This window comes from Pteropus alecto, unplaced genomic scaffold (assembly GCF_000325575.1).
Source record: "Pteropus alecto unplaced genomic scaffold, ASM32557v1 scaffold59, whole genome shotgun sequence".
Classification (NCBI taxonomy): domain Eukaryota; kingdom Metazoa; phylum Chordata; class Mammalia; order Chiroptera; family Pteropodidae; genus Pteropus; species Pteropus alecto.
The window spans coordinates 4,412,860-4,419,947 of record NW_006443292.1 but is presented as its reverse complement, the minus strand read 5'-3'; positions in this window follow the sequence as shown (position 1 = coordinate 4,419,947).

Sequence of the window (7,088 nt, the reverse complement as noted above, 5' to 3'; positions counted from 1 at the left end):
TATAAGCCTAAAAGCAAGAAATGAACAGAACAAACAAACAGAGACTCATAGACATAGATAATAGACTAGTGTTTACCAGAGAGTGGGGAGAGAGATAGATGGGGATAAAGGGGTCAAATATGTGGTGACAGAAAGAAATCTAACTATGGGAGGTGAACACACATCGTAATATATATATGCCTTACTGTTAAAATGTACACCTGAAACTTACTGGGTTTCATTAACCAATGTCGCCATTAAAAAAAAGTAAATTAAAAAAAAAAACAAAACAACTAATATGAGCCTGGTGAATTAAGATTATCCCAGGGAAGAATGACAATAAATGAATCCAAAGAATGAGATGGTTTTCATGCTTCATTATCTCTGACCACCTACCAAGTCTTTGAATCTTCAGAAATCTCTGATTTTATCCAACTGTTTTATTTTTCCATCTATTCAATAAACATAACCTAGTTCCCATAACGTCCAGGACTCTCTTAGGTCCTTTTTTCTTTCCAAGGATGGGCTGAATTGCTAACATCAAGTTCAAGTTCAAGTTCGAAAGGGAGATAACTTAGATGAGAACAGTTGGAAATCATCTCGCAGTGCTTCCATCATGATGACTATGTAAACATCGTCCTCTGCAGAGACGAGCACATACCATCATTGTGTAACAGCTCGGGTTTGTTCTTAGTGTTTCTGCTTAGCTTCTGGGTCCTGGGACTCCTAGATTTTCTCCGATGGTGCCAAACGCCATCGTCCACACTCACTGCTTTCCAGACAGTAGTCTCATCCCTGGGCCTGGGACAAGGCTTGGCAGAGGTGCCCTGTTCAGGGACCAACCAGCCGCCTTGCTGCTCTTTTGGAAGAAGGTTGGTTCTGGGTGTTCCGAGCTCCTAATGGCCACCGCCTGCATGCCATCAAATGAATGCGTTCATCTAAATCTCGAATCTATCTTGGAATTAATTTTAGTGTGTGTTATGAATCTATATTCCTCAGTTATTGCTGATTAACAATGACCCCAAAACCTAGTGGCTTTAAAAAAACTAATTATAATTTATATCTTCTTGGTTTTTGTGGATCGTGGATTCAGCCAGGACACTGGGGATGTGGGGAGGGCTTAACCCTTTTTAGGGTAGACGCGAAGGCGGAGGGTTAAGTCATCAGAAGCCTCGATGGAAGTTGGAGGATCTGCTTCCGAAGTGTCTGGCTCGCACGGCTGGTTAGTTGGTTCTGGAACGTTGGTTCCCTTTTCCTGAGGGACTTTCCACACATAGGCTTTCCCCACAGGGCTGCTTAAGTGCCCTTGTGACATGGACACTGACTTCCACCAAAGCAAGGCAATAATTTTAGCACACTTTCTCATCGGGGAAATTATGTCCCACCTGCGGTCGGGGAAGGAGGGTCATAATCAGCGGGTGTATTTTAAAACCATCACAGATTCTAACTTAAGTGTTGTCTAACTTTATATCCAACATCACACATTGCATACTCCACCATTACTCTGCCAATCTGAGTCATTACGGTTTGCATTTACTAAAATCAAATATAAATTTGGGTCTCTTGTTTTTCAGGCTGTCCTTGCATTGAATTGTAGGCTAGTTTATCAGACCAGCTGCTTTCCTTGAGCAAAGGAAGAACCGGGAGAGAAAGGAGGCTCTAGAATCCTGAGGGGCGATGCCGAAATCGGAGAAATACGTCAAAGAAGGGAACGGCGTGCTGCGGAATGACAGAAAATGTGTTGCTCTTCTCAGTCGTCCTCAGGAGAGAGAAGTCGGTTGGCATGAAGCTCTGTGCTTGTGCCTCACACTCAAACCCTCATCCTGCTAATTCAGAAATATGGGAGCTGCCAGGGCTGACTCCTTGTCAGAAGGTGCCTCTGGCCCACTCCAGATAGGACGTGAAGATGGAGCTGTCTTTTTTAATAATAGAGATGTTGGAAAGTCACAGACACTCGGCTCCAAGCAGGCTGTGACCTCAGGGGCTCGCTTGGGGCCAGGGGCTGTCAAGACCTTAGAGAACCCTGGGGTCAAGGGTTGATAGCTCAGCAGAAACCCCGAATGAACAAGTAATAGCTAGGCTAAAAAATCAGGAGCGGTCACTTAGACTCGTCCTGTGATATCACCCCAAGGGTCTAATGGGGTGAGCAAGAACGAAGGGCAGCAGGCTTGCCAGGGTCAGGCACGAATGGCCTCACGCGGCTAGGGCGCCCACTCATGGTGGAGGGGACCCTGCGGGGGTGCAGGGGAGCATGCAGACCCCACGGGGAGACGTGGGCGAGATTCACTCAGGAGATTAGGGTGCTGGCCAAGTAGCTGAATTTCGGGTCAGGATCCAGGGAAAGGGTGAAATATAAATCAGGGAAAAACAGGCCTCTGGGGCAGAGAGCAAGTCGGTGCTTGCGTTTCAGGCCTGTCGGGTTCTGGGGACAAAGTGACACCGCGCGCCCCCTGCTGGAGGGGACGTGACATCCCGCTGGCTGCCGAGGAGGAGAGTTGGTTGTCGTCTCAAGAGCCAGGTGAATCTAGTCTGAAAGACGAGGTTGTCACGTGGAACTGTCCCCATTACCTCCCCCCTCCCCCCCCCACTGCCACACGGGGCTTTCCTCCACCTGCAAACGGATCAAGTTTGCACACGGGTCTTGGCACCTGCACACACCCATCGGCAGCTCCAGAAAGCCCCGTGTGGGGGGACCCAAGGGGGTCAAGTTTGGCCCGGGACCTGCTGCCCCCTGCGTACTGTCCAGGCCGTGTCTTCTCCCTCCAGTTTCAACGTGGAGGTTCTTGGTATAGTCTGTGCTGCTTTGGGGGTTTTGGGGGAGCAGGTAGGGAGAGCCATCTGCCTCCAATAACTATAACGACGGTCTCGATGGTGGCTGCCAGCATCCGAATGTGACTGTCGGGCACAAAGTGTCCAAGAGAGGCAGAGGGAGGTATGGAACGGACCTGCTGGGGGTCAGTCCCAGCAACGCAATGGGAAAAGGTCCCTGCCCGCCCCAAAACGGTTCTTGACAAAACACAGGTGGACAAGCCGAAACGTTTGTCTTTTCTCCTGAGTGCAGACCCCTCTGTCTGTAAAAGGGGTTCAAGTCCTGCCCTTCCGAAACGATGAAAACCAAGCAATTTGTGTGTGAGAGAGAAAGAAATTGTAGCAAAGGGACGACTGCTTCTTTTAGGTGGTTTTTAATGGTGGGTAAACGTCCATAACATTAAAAAAATCACCCTCTTAACTGTTGTAAGTGCACAGTTCGGTGGCATTAGTATGTTCACACTGCTGTGCCACCGTCACTAACGTCCATCTCTGGAGCTTTTATCCATCTTCCCCAAACGAAACTGGGTACTAAGTAAGCAGTAACTCCCATTCCTCCGAGCCCGCAGCCCCTCGCGACCCCCATTCTACCCTCTGTCTCCATGAGCTTAAATAGCCTAGGTAGCTCAATCATATAAGCACAGTCATATAGTATTTGTCTTTTTGTGACTGGCTTATGTCACTCAGCGTCATGTCTTCCTTTGGATAGATATCTGGAAGTGGCATTGTTGGATCATGTGACGGTTGTATTTAAAAAATTTAAAGGCCCCTCCTTACTGTTTTCACAGGGGCTGCAGCAACTTACCTGCCCTCCAACAGTGCACAAGGGGTCCCTTTACCCCACATCCTCGCCAACACTGATCTCCTGTGTTTTTGCCCACGGCCCTTCTAACAGGTGTGAGGTGATGTCTCGCTGTAGGTTTCATGTGCATTTCTCCGCTCGCCAGCAATGCTGATTACTTTTTCAAGTACCTGTTGGCCGTTCGCATATCTTCTTTGGAAAAATGTCTCTTCAGGTCCTTCGCCTGTTTTAAAATTGGACCGTGTGTGTGTGTGTGTGTGTGTGTGTGTGTGTGTGTGTGTGTGTGTTTACCATTGAGCTGTATGAGTTCCCTGTATGTTTTGGATATTAATCCCTTGTCAGATACGTGGTTTGAAAACATTCTCTCCCATTCCATAGGTTGCCTTTGATTTCGTTGACTGTTTCTTTTGCTTTGCAGACGCTTTCAGATTTTGTATAGTCCCACTTGTTCTACTGCTTTTTTTGGCTTGTGCTTTTGGCGTCATCTCCAAAAAATCATCGCCAAGACCAATGTCAGGGAGCTTTTTCCCTATATTTTCTTCTATGAGTTTTACAGTTTCGGGTTTTACATTTAATTCTTTAATCCATTTCAAGTTTATGTATATGTGTGTGTGAGTAGCGTTAAGATAGAGATTTGATTTTATTATTTTGCATGTGGTTATCTAGTTTTCTCACCACCATTTATTGAAGAGACTACTCTTGAATATCCTTGGCTCCCTTGTCAAATATGAGTTGGCCATATGTACATGCATTGGTTTATTTCTGGGCTCTAGATTCTGTTCGATGGGTCTATCTGTTTGTTTTTACGCCAGTACCCTACTGTTCTGATCATGATAGCTTTGTAATATAGTTGGAAATCATGCCTCCAACTATATTTTTCTTTCTCAAGATAGCTTTGGCTATCTTGAGAAAGAAAAATTTTAGGTTTTCTCTATTTCTGTGAAAAATGCCCATGGACTTTCAATAGGGATTGCATTGAATCGATAGATCGTTTTGGAAGAGAGGGTTAAACTTTTAATGGTGACCGATGAACACAACGATGAAATGCAAAGAGAATTTGGACTCATCTCGGCCAGATTGAGACCTCTCCTTAGAGGGTCTGCCTCTCAGCCCACCTGCCCACTTCTGCATTCTGCTTTTAACGGTTGAGCCTGAAAGTCTGCAACCCACACGCTATGACTCCATCACCTTTTCTTATGTTTCCTGTTAGGTTCTGCCAAAAAAAAAAAAAAAAAAAAGGCCATAGCACGAGGTCAAATGGCAAAGGACAGAGATACGAGTCCAATGCATCAGATATTGAAAGCTGCTGGTGTGACCATGGACATGCGGCCCTGGTCAAGGTCGCACATCTGGTAGATCCAGAACTGACTATGACAGTGGCTTCAGTAGTGTAGCAGCCGATACGAGCCCCTGGGGTTAAAATGCACCCCAGTGGCAGGGGCTGCATATAATGACTGAACCTACTCTTTCGGCCCTTCCCGACCTTTGTGTAACATTCTGTGTTAACTTCCCTCTGCTTTGAAATACTCAGAATGGTATCATTTCTCCCGGCTGGACCCTGATTAAAGCATCCTTTCATGATTTAATATAAAAAGAACACGAAACCTTAAAAAAGTTTGGTGTGTCTCCTTTCAGACTTTTCTCTATCATTTGACCACACAACTGATTTCATATTGTGTGTTTACACAAGTCTTATTTTATATGCATTATTTTGCAACTTGATTTTTACTAATTTGACCCCCGATCTTGGAGATCTCTCGATGTTGTTTTAAGTATGAGATTGTTACATTTCTTTTAACTGATGCCTGGTGGTCTGTTAGCCATTTATCTAATAAGGGGCATTCAGGTCTTTGAACTTTTTTGTTCTTTATAGTGTGACGTTCTTGCGCTTGTGGCAGTGTCCCCCTGCGGTAGTTAACCAGAGGGGGAACCGCAGAGTTGTAGGGTGCGTGCATTTTAAACTTTACTAGTTTGCCAGATTGTCCTTCAGAAGTGGTTGTGCCAATGTACACTCCTACCTATGGGCAGTCTAGAGGATGGAAAGGTATGTTGCTGTTGTTTCTGTTTGTATATATATCCCTATGGACAAACGCACTTGATAGGCTGAAAATGACGACTTCAGGCCGACTCCAATGGTGGAAGTAATTCTTGAGGTCAGTGTGGCCGCTACTCCCTGGCTCTCAGTGGCGGACCTTGGAGGTGACTCTTTTGTCAACAAAGCCGTACCCAAAAGCTCACCATGAGAATCAGGGGAAGCTGCACAGTGAGTGTTCACTTCTGGATTCCTTCTGATCCCGTGTAATTTTGTGATGCATTTTAGATTTCGAGAGGCCCACGCAGAGTCCCTTAGGAGTGCTGTAACCTCTCTGCTTCCAGAAAACAGAAAATAAGCAGGACAGGGAAGGCGAGGAGAGACCTGACAATAATTACGCTTTGATTAACTTTTTTTGACAAGGTGCTCCTCAGGAAGCCAAAGGAATCACTTTTCTTGCGGACCTCATTTGTAGTCTGATGACTACAAAAGAATGAACTCATTCTGTTGTTGGAAGACTTGAGTTCGAGTCCAGGCTTTGCCACTTTGTACCCCAGTCTCTTAACCAGTAAAACCGGGCTAGTATTCCCGCCTGCCTTGGAGGGCTCGTGCTGTTAGCAGTGAGCAGAACGAGGCTAGAAGCCAGGACCACGGATTCAAGCTCTGGCTCTGACAGTAACTCCGCAGGCAACTTAGCAAGCCCCTTGAGCTCTCTCCCTCAGTTTTTCAATCTGTAAGAGGCTGTGATCACACCTGTTTCACTGGCTTCCCTGGGGATAAAGATGACAGGAGGTGTGAAGGATTTGGATAACGCTGCTACATTGGATGTAGCCGTCAGGTGCCAAGTCAGATGTGCAAGGCAGTGCCCAGCCAGAGACAACCAAAACTGCACAGATGCAGAGAGAATATGCTTTTTATGCATGAAACCGGTCGGCCAGGACGGTTTCCGGCCCGTCTTCTTGAGAAGCTGGGCAGCAGAGTCAGAATGGATTTCGAAAATGCGGGCAAACTCTGATCCATCCTCCCGCCACATCCCAGGGTGTCCTCCCGGGTCCTCCGGGATCGCGCGCCACCTGGCGTCCCGAACCCGCCACTGCCCAGAAACCACGTGTAAGAAAGTGCTTACAACCTAACTACGCACTCTGGTTTCGAGCCGTCCTGGCCAATAGGGAGGGGGGAGGCGGGGCAGCGGAAAGCAAGCGCCCAATCGGCTGCCGCCTTTCGAGGAGGAGGCGGGGCTTGAGGTTGACCACGTTGGGTTTGTCCGCAGCGCTAATTACTTTTTCCAGAGGCAGGCGGGCTTCACTCCGGCTGGCGCCGCCGCCTCGCGCACTCCTGCTCCGCCGCGACCGTCCGGGGGGTTGCTCCTCCCCAGGACCATGTGTGACGGCGCCCTGCTGCCGCCCCTCGTCCTGCCCGCGCTGCTGCTGCTGCTGGTGTGGGGGCTGGACCCGGGCACAGGTGGCG